Source organism: Nannospalax galili, unplaced genomic scaffold (assembly GCF_000622305.1).
Source record: "Nannospalax galili isolate Female #2095 unplaced genomic scaffold, S.galili_v1.0 scaffold930, whole genome shotgun sequence".
Taxonomy (NCBI): domain Eukaryota; kingdom Metazoa; phylum Chordata; class Mammalia; order Rodentia; family Spalacidae; genus Nannospalax; species Nannospalax galili.
The window spans coordinates 1,335,518-1,343,707 of NW_008329328.1; the positions used below are offsets into that span (position 1 = coordinate 1,335,518).

The 8,190-nt window shown below is 40.3% G+C and overlaps 1 long non-coding RNA gene across 1 annotated transcript in view; it reads left to right on the plus strand.

Moving 5' to 3' along the window:
• The first annotated feature begins 390 nt into the window (after positions 1 to 390).
• Positions 391 to 8,190, plus strand: part of LOC115070992 — a 14,084-nt gene continuing 6,284 nt past the window's right edge. The window contains exon 1 of the long non-coding RNA XR_003850097.1: positions 391 to 919. This is a non-coding gene — a long non-coding RNA (uncharacterized LOC115070992). The remainder of the gene's footprint in view (positions 920 to 8,190) is intronic.

The window sequence follows — 8,190 nt, forward strand, 5'->3', positions numbered from 1 at the left end:
GACTATCACAGAACCTGCTGTATAACAGGTACTCAGCTGTGAGTTATTAACTATTATATTTATTAGATTGATCTTGTATAAAACAAATTGAAATGTATTGGATTAGCCTAGCATCCAGAAAACTAAATCAAGCTCTTGCTGGTATGAGGAAACCCTGTCCCCAACATGCACAACGGACAAACAACACGTTAGCAGTGGTTGAATTATGCATAACACAGCTTCAAAGGAAAACACTCAAAATATTTAGGTGCCAGAACCACAGAGTTCGTGTCGGTGTCATGTCATCGTGTGTCGTCCCCCGCCCCCGCCACCCCGCAAGTCAAAGTTGACACATCAAGGGGGTGACCAACCAGTGAGCAACTGGAGATAACTCACTGGGGCCTGGGATTTTAACCTGGAGATAGGATCTGAAGGTCCTGGCATCAAGGGCTGGAAAGGTGTCTCTGCCCACCAGCTGCTGACCATAGCATGGATGCAGTGGTTTGCTCCAAGTCACAGGAGACAGAGACTCAAGAATGTGGGGCTGCCAGCCTGAATCGGTGCATTCTGAGCTCTCCTGTTCTGTCTCTCCACATTATGAAAGCTCAAGGCAAGGGACAAAGGTACTATTTATACAGACACAGAGAACACCATGGAAGCCCAGCTTATGCAGCAGAAACCAATTCATGCTAAATCTTCTACAGGCCCAGGCCTAGTGGAATACTCAGGGTTCTGTCTCTGGAACTATGCTCACAGGAAACAAAGACCACGACGAGAGTCAAGAAGCACACAGATGCGAGAAGTCACACTCAGAAAACTGCACACAACAGCAGCCTGAAAACGAATGCACAGAGTTCACAGAGATGAAGGACAGGAATTACATGCTGAGAAGAAAGCAAGCAAATCTGAAAGAAAATTAAACGGAACTGATTGATGTAAGGTACGGATTTGATCTGAACTGAACTGAATGATTATTACCATGCTTTGTCATAGACACTGCTGAAGAACACAAAAAATGTAGGAAATAGGAATTTTCTAGCAATAATTCTGAATTATTCTAAAATTATTTCCCCAAAATGATTTTAAAATAATCATTCTAAACTTTTTGGTTCAACTCCTAGAGATTTGTTTTTTAGATTTTGAGGGGTTTGTTTGGGGGTTTTGTTTGTTTGTTTGTGGTTTTGGTTTTTGAGACACGGTCTCATTATGCAGCCCTGACCGGCCTGGAACTCTCTATGTAGACTGAGCTGGCCTTGGCTTCAAACTCACAAAGGTCCACCTGTCTTTGCCCCTAAATCCTGGGGTTAAAGGTATGTGCCACCACACATGGTTTTGGGGGTGGTTTGTTTGTTTTTAATAGTGACTTACTTGCAGGCAAAGATGCCACATTTTACCTGCGTAAGCATCTATTTATGGCAAGAGAATCAGCATAGGAGCATCAGCAGCATGTGTGTAATCCTTCAGCCTTCAAAACCAAAGCCAGTCACAGAGCCACAGTTATCATCCCAGGAGTCAATTCCGGTACAGTGAACCGAAACAAAAATAAATGAAGAAAGGGATGCCACATAGTGCATTACTCAAGAATGTGCTCAGCTATGAATAACAGAAACTCCAAGTAACAGTCAAAGCTCACACAAAAAATTTGCCCTATTGGAGAAGAGTAAGAAGTCGAGGGCCATCCAAGGCTGAAAAACTCAATGGGCCTCTTCTGGGTTTTGCATGCACCATTCTTAGAATGAGGATTCAAGTGAGATGAGTCTTCATGTTTCCTCCTGCGGCAGGAGAGCCATATATCTTCAGGTATTAAATCTGCACTCCTGCTGCATAGTGAAGGGGAGATGGGCAGGGCTCGACCTGTGCTAGGAAAGCAAGACAACCCAGTGGCACAGATGCACGCTTGATAAAACTAGGCTCCTCTGAAAAATAAATGTGGTAAGACCTGACAGGAGCAGGGCTAGTTATATAGCTCAGAGATGAAACACTAGCTTAGGCTGGGAAGGCCCTGGGTTTGCTTCCCGGCATGACCTCAGCTTCTCATGATACTATGGTTGTTTTAGTTGTTAAATATTGAGGAAGCTATGGAACTACTATGTGAAGAGGTCTTAATTTTGAATAAGCACTAAGTTTTGTTAAGTCCTTACAGACAGAAAGAAAACTAAAACATTGCTAATTTTCTTCTCATTTTAGACAGGTCCCTTTTTCTTCATCTATAATTTCAACACACACACAGAAAGCAAAAAAACCAAAACCATGAAAACATAAATTTTTGTAACCAATTTTATGACAAATTCTTGATGTGACTTAAAGAGAATCTATTTAAAATATTTATATATTTAATATGAATGTTTATTTTACATGTTGCAGAAATATTTATGCTTTAAAGTTTCTCTCCATAGCCTATTTAGAATATTACGTAGAGTATCTTTTAAATTTGAAAGAGTCTGAATTCTTATTTCAAAGCCTAATGATTTGAAAATGGGACTTTTAAAACAAACGCACAATGATGACCTCAATATAAATAGAGCTTGGCAGAAATCTTAGGAAATTACTTTGACTCGGTCAGAAAGAAATGAGAAAAGAGGTCCTGAACTTCTGAGACTCTGGTATAAGATCAGATGACTATCTGGTTGCTTAAATTGCCAGTTACTTAAATTTGAGTAATTTAAACCATTTCTGTAAGCCACTCGCTTGGAACGAAGGCATGGAGAATTCTTTCTAAAATTTAAATATGACATAAAATCAAAATCTGAACTAGTCCCACAGTTAATCCCAGAAATGCCACTAACTTGTTTCACTACCCATCGCTGTAATGTCACAGGACACAGGATAACGAGAGCTCAGGAAGTCCTCACGCTTACTGGGAGCACTGCAATACAAAGATAGCTAACCCCATGAATACTGTGGGTGCTTAGAACACAGTAGCTAAAAATTTATCTGTTTATTCTCTTGTTTAACCTCCATATTCTCTTATACAAGCACTATCTTATGTAAGAACTAAGTAAGACAGTATTCAAAGGCTCAGAAATACAATAAACTGAAACTAACTTCAGCTTTTTTCAGTCTTTCTGTGTCAGAGGACCAAGGAAGTGATTACACCAAACAGCTACAGCAGTGCTCCTCAGTTAATGTGTGCAAGAACCACAGTGAGGAGTGAGGGTTTAGTGTTAAAAAATAAAATATACATTAAGGGCTGGCAAGATGGCTGAATGGGTAAAGGCACTTGCCACCAAACATATCAATAAGACGTCAATCCCCGAGACTTACATGGTAGAAGGAGAGAACCAGCTCCCACAAGTTGCCCTCTGACCTCCACATGCATGCCATGGTATGGGCATGCCCACAGAGTAAGAGTTGTTTGCTACTGTAAGGCATTTGAGCAAGGGCCATACCTCTTAGAGCATACAGAAAGTCTCAGGGGAACTTCAGGTGCCTTTAAGTCTAGCCTGCTTGCCAAGAGGATGAGGAATGAATGTAATTGAGATGTGGGCGAAAACCTCTAAAACTGAGAAGCTTCGTTCTGACATGCACTTGGAAACTGCAGAATTCATGCCAAGATTTTACTGAAATGTAGTTGGGCCCAACCTCGAGGAAACGAGTTTTTGACTCAACCCCTGTGCCTCAAGTAGAGTAGTTCTGGAGGTTTTAGTCAGTATCTTGGGCCTCTTTCTTAGAAGGAACATTCGACCCCACAAACAAACACAATTTCAGCTAGATAACAGGCCTTAAGAGAAACAGCAAAGTGGAAGGAGTTCCAAGGGTGGACAGTTTCTACAGGGCCTGTCATACTGACAGAATCTCTCAGATTCCTTCCCCCATCTTGTGTCTGTAACAAAAGTAATCTTTTCCTAACAGAACTTTGCTCTTACTGTCCAGCTATGAAATAATCTAAAGTTCACTGTTCCTGTAGAGATAGAGAAATACTGAGTCATTTTTGTCAACAATCCAATGAGATTTTATAAAGACATCTACTTGTGTAACCACAACTGCAGTCATAGACTGAACAGTTTCATCATCATCAAAACCCTTCCCTGCCCCTATGCTTGCCTGTCCTTTCTGTGCTCTCTGGGAGGGAACTCATGTAAAGGTAGCCAAATATACATGGCTGGAGAGGTCATAGATCCTAGAGAAAACCCTGGTCTGTCACATCCCTAGACAAACAGAATTTCTTACTATATGCTAAATATGTATCCTTATATTTACAGACAAGTATACCAGTCACCACTCATCAATGAAACTTCTTTTTTAAATAGGTAGAGACTATTACAGAGTTCCACAACTGGTTAAGAGCAGAGAATAAGAGTCTGTGAGCTGCCCAGTCCTAAGTGGCACATCTACAATGGAACTTGTTAATATTTGATAAATACGCTAAGGCTCATAGAACACAGTAGAACAGGGGGAAAAGAGACTAATAGTGCATCTCTCAAGTCTCACGAGCAAAGCCGTGCACAACAGAGGGTAATTAATACAGAAAGCCACAGCTGACCAAAGTGTAGAGAGTAAGAGACTGTAGAGTGCATGTTTCTGGATTTCTAATTTCTTAATACTTCTTTTTCATTTAGATTCTGGTGATAGAACTGGAGAGACGGCTCAGCAGTTAAGAGCACTGGCTACTCCTGCAGAGGACCCAGTCCAGTTGCCAGCACCCGCATGGAGATTAACAACCATCTGTAACTCCAGTCCCAGGGGACTTGACACCCTCTTCTGACCTCTGAGGGCATTGCAGGACACAGGTGCACTTACACACATGCAGGCAATACATTCATAAACATAAAAAATTAAAAATAAATTTAAAACATTTAGATTATGGAGATATTTTCATAGTTCATACTAAAATTTGATTTCAAATATACTTTCAATGTAATTTTTCTAATTTGTCATAAGCAGAATAGGCTTTCTACTTAGCATGCAACCTTGTACAGTTACCCTGTTCAAACACCGAGCCTTATTAGCTGTTTCTACTTACTTTCATACAGATAGGCTTCATAAAGACATACAATATATTGAAACAAGGTTCTTCTTTAAATTTATTTTTATTTTATGTGTATGAGTGTATTACCTGCATGTGTGTAAGTGCACCCATGTCATGCAGTACCCGAGGAGGACAGAAGCGGTGTCAGAGATCCTGGAACTGGATTTATGGACTGTTGTTAGTCACCATATGTATGCTGGGATTCAAATGCAGTTCTTCTGCAAGAACAACTAGTGCTCTTAACCACTGAGCCATCTCTCCAGTTTGAAACAAGTTTCTTTATTATAGCATCATATATTTTGTATTTTATATTACATCTTTTAATATTTGATAAAGATGCTTAATTAACATATGGAATGCCTTGTGGCATTTAATCTGGCTGCCCACTAGATATTATAATGTAACTCTTAAAACAGACATGAAAACATTTCATCTGTTTGTGGGAATCAAAAATGCACGAATCCTACACACAAAATCAGAAATTGTTATCATATGTCTATTCACAAAAGCAACATTTTCCACATTAAATTAAGATTACAAGTCCCACACAAACTCAGCATAATCATTGGGATGTGCAAACAGTAGACATATATCCACAAATACAGCAGCCATATATGCCACATTACCAATTGCTGTCTGGAAAAATTTGAGGAAAATAAAATTTTATTCAGAATCATCTTGTACATTCATTATGACCTGATTCTGAGTCCTCTTCCTTGCTGCCTCCCTCAATACTTGATGAGAGTCTGTGAGCCACAGGCTGTGGTCTCCTGAATAAAAACAGTGATTTCTGGCCACAGGTCAAAGCCTGATGTGTTTGGACACTGTGGGAGACAAACATAATAGATTGAACTAAGTGGAGAAGAATATCTCCTAACTTGTGTGGTTCAAACCAGAACAGGATGCAATGCGAAGAGTAACTTCCATGGTTTCTCCCTGCAAGTTTCCATCTAGGAAGGCGGCTAGTTGAGACTCAGAGAGTTCCACATTGACACATTCCATCCTAGATGGGGCATCCCTAAGACTCAAAAAGTAAACAATTCATGAGTCTCAGGAAATCTCTGAAACTTACAAGTTTCACAAGGCCCTGTCCTTCCCCCAAGGTTATATAAGCCTAAGACCTGCTTAGAGGAAGGATTTTAGAAGTTGGAGAAGAGAATGGAAAAAACAGACAGAGCCTGTATAATTTAAGATTCATCACATGTCCCACCACCATCCCAGCCACTCAGTTATTCCACTTCCTGCTACACTGGCATCCTTGTTGATATCTGATCAGGTCCGCTGCTCCCACTCTACAGGCCCTTTCACTGGCTAATTTTGTGATGTTAATCCTCAGATAGCCACCTGGGTGGATCCTTCACCTCCTTAAGTCCTTGCTCAAATCCCTCCATAAAGAGCACAGCCAATATAATCACCCAGGCCACCCTATTTCATATGCTGTCCTAACTATACACCTACCACTCTTGATCCTCCACTGTAATTTTTCCTCTTTTTAATACTACATATTATGGTCAGATGTCCTAGGCAATTGTTTGTTTATTGTACTTTGAATCTTCCTCGCAAAAGTGTAAGTTCCATAAGGGAATTCTAAACTCACAGTGTGTCCCCACCTCCTACAACAGCACCTGTAGATGGTGCATGCCCAATGAACACCAATTGAAAAAAGAATGAATGAGATCCAGACGTAGTGATTGCATATGTGTAAGCCCAGCACATAAGAGGCAAAGGCAGAAAAATCAAGAGTTAGGGCCCAACTTGGGTTATAAAGTTCCTGCTAGTCTAAGCTATACAATGAGACCTGATCTCAGAAATATAGAAAAAAAAAGTTTAAAAGAACAAATCAACCTTCAGAGGATCGATGTGCCATTCTTCACCTTCATAGCAAGCTGATTCTCATATTCCCAGAGACTAAGAGGCTTCATTTTTTTTCTACTTTATCTACTTCTAAACCATGTCTTCTGTAGTCCCCCACCCTTTAGTCTAGAAATCAGAAGCCCCTGCCTTGTGAAAATGCACATTTCTTCTTAATTTACTTTTAAATAGCAGTGCTTTTGTTTGCCTGTGAAGCATACATAATAAGTGATGCAATAACTGAACTGTCTCCTTTCTCTGTTTTGAACACAGTAGATACTGGGAACTATATTTTGGTTGTATTTGTCAAACAAAAGATAGGATCCGCTCAATAGTCAACACTGGGTCTAGACACTGCCCTTATATTGTTAATACTCTGTTTTCTTTCATAGATTCAGTCTGTCTGAAAGCATTTGATCTAGTTCCAACAGTCAAGGCTAAGAGACAGAATCCAGCTTAGAGAAAAGGATGGAAATAGGCCCATCTGTCAAACACCAGGGAAACGTGGGAATGGCAGGCAAAGAGAAACAGAATCTAACTCTAGCGTGAACTCACTAGTGAAAAAAATAGAAATATCAATGCTTTTAAACAATCTTAATGGATCCCATTTCCTAAAATCTAAACTCAGAAGAAATTTAAAATACAAAAAACATTGAAAATGCATACTAGAGTGTGGTGTTAATACCTGTAATACATTATAGTTAATGCCTGAATAAAACAGCCTGATTCTTAACTTTAGTTTTTAAAAGTGGGCCCAAATGCAGAGGACACCCATTCCCCCAGATGTCTCTTGGCACTGTGCTGTAGAGTTACGCTTCACCCATACTTTCCTTCAAAATTGTTTCTCCAGCATCAACTTTGGGGGACTACAAGCTTAGATCCGCTCTTCTCAGACAGTCTTGCTCTTCCATCCTTAGGCCTAAAACATCTCATTCACACAAGGCCAAGCAATTTTTTTCAATCTTCACTGTTTTCAGTGACAATGTGGGCTGTATTCTGCCGTTAATTCTCAGGCATACTCACATTCATTCACTATCTTGGGGTGGAGTAGCAAAGTGTGGCTCCCAGGAATCACGGTCAGGTGTCCAGGTCACAAAAGCACATGGCTCAGTGAGTTTGCCACAGTTAATTAAAAGTCATTACTTAGATTCTTTCATTTTATAAGTCATTTCTATAATAGAGAAAATACAGAGTAGAGAAAAATCACCAGTAACACCCTTCCAGTCCTAAAAGCTATAATCTGAACAGCCAGGCGTGGTGGCACATGACTTTAATCCCAGCACTCGGGAGGCAGAGGCAGGCGGATCTCTGTGAGTTCAAGGCCAGCCTGGTCTCCATAGTGAGTTCCAGGACAGGTGGGGCTACAGGGAGACCCTGTCTCAAAAAAGACA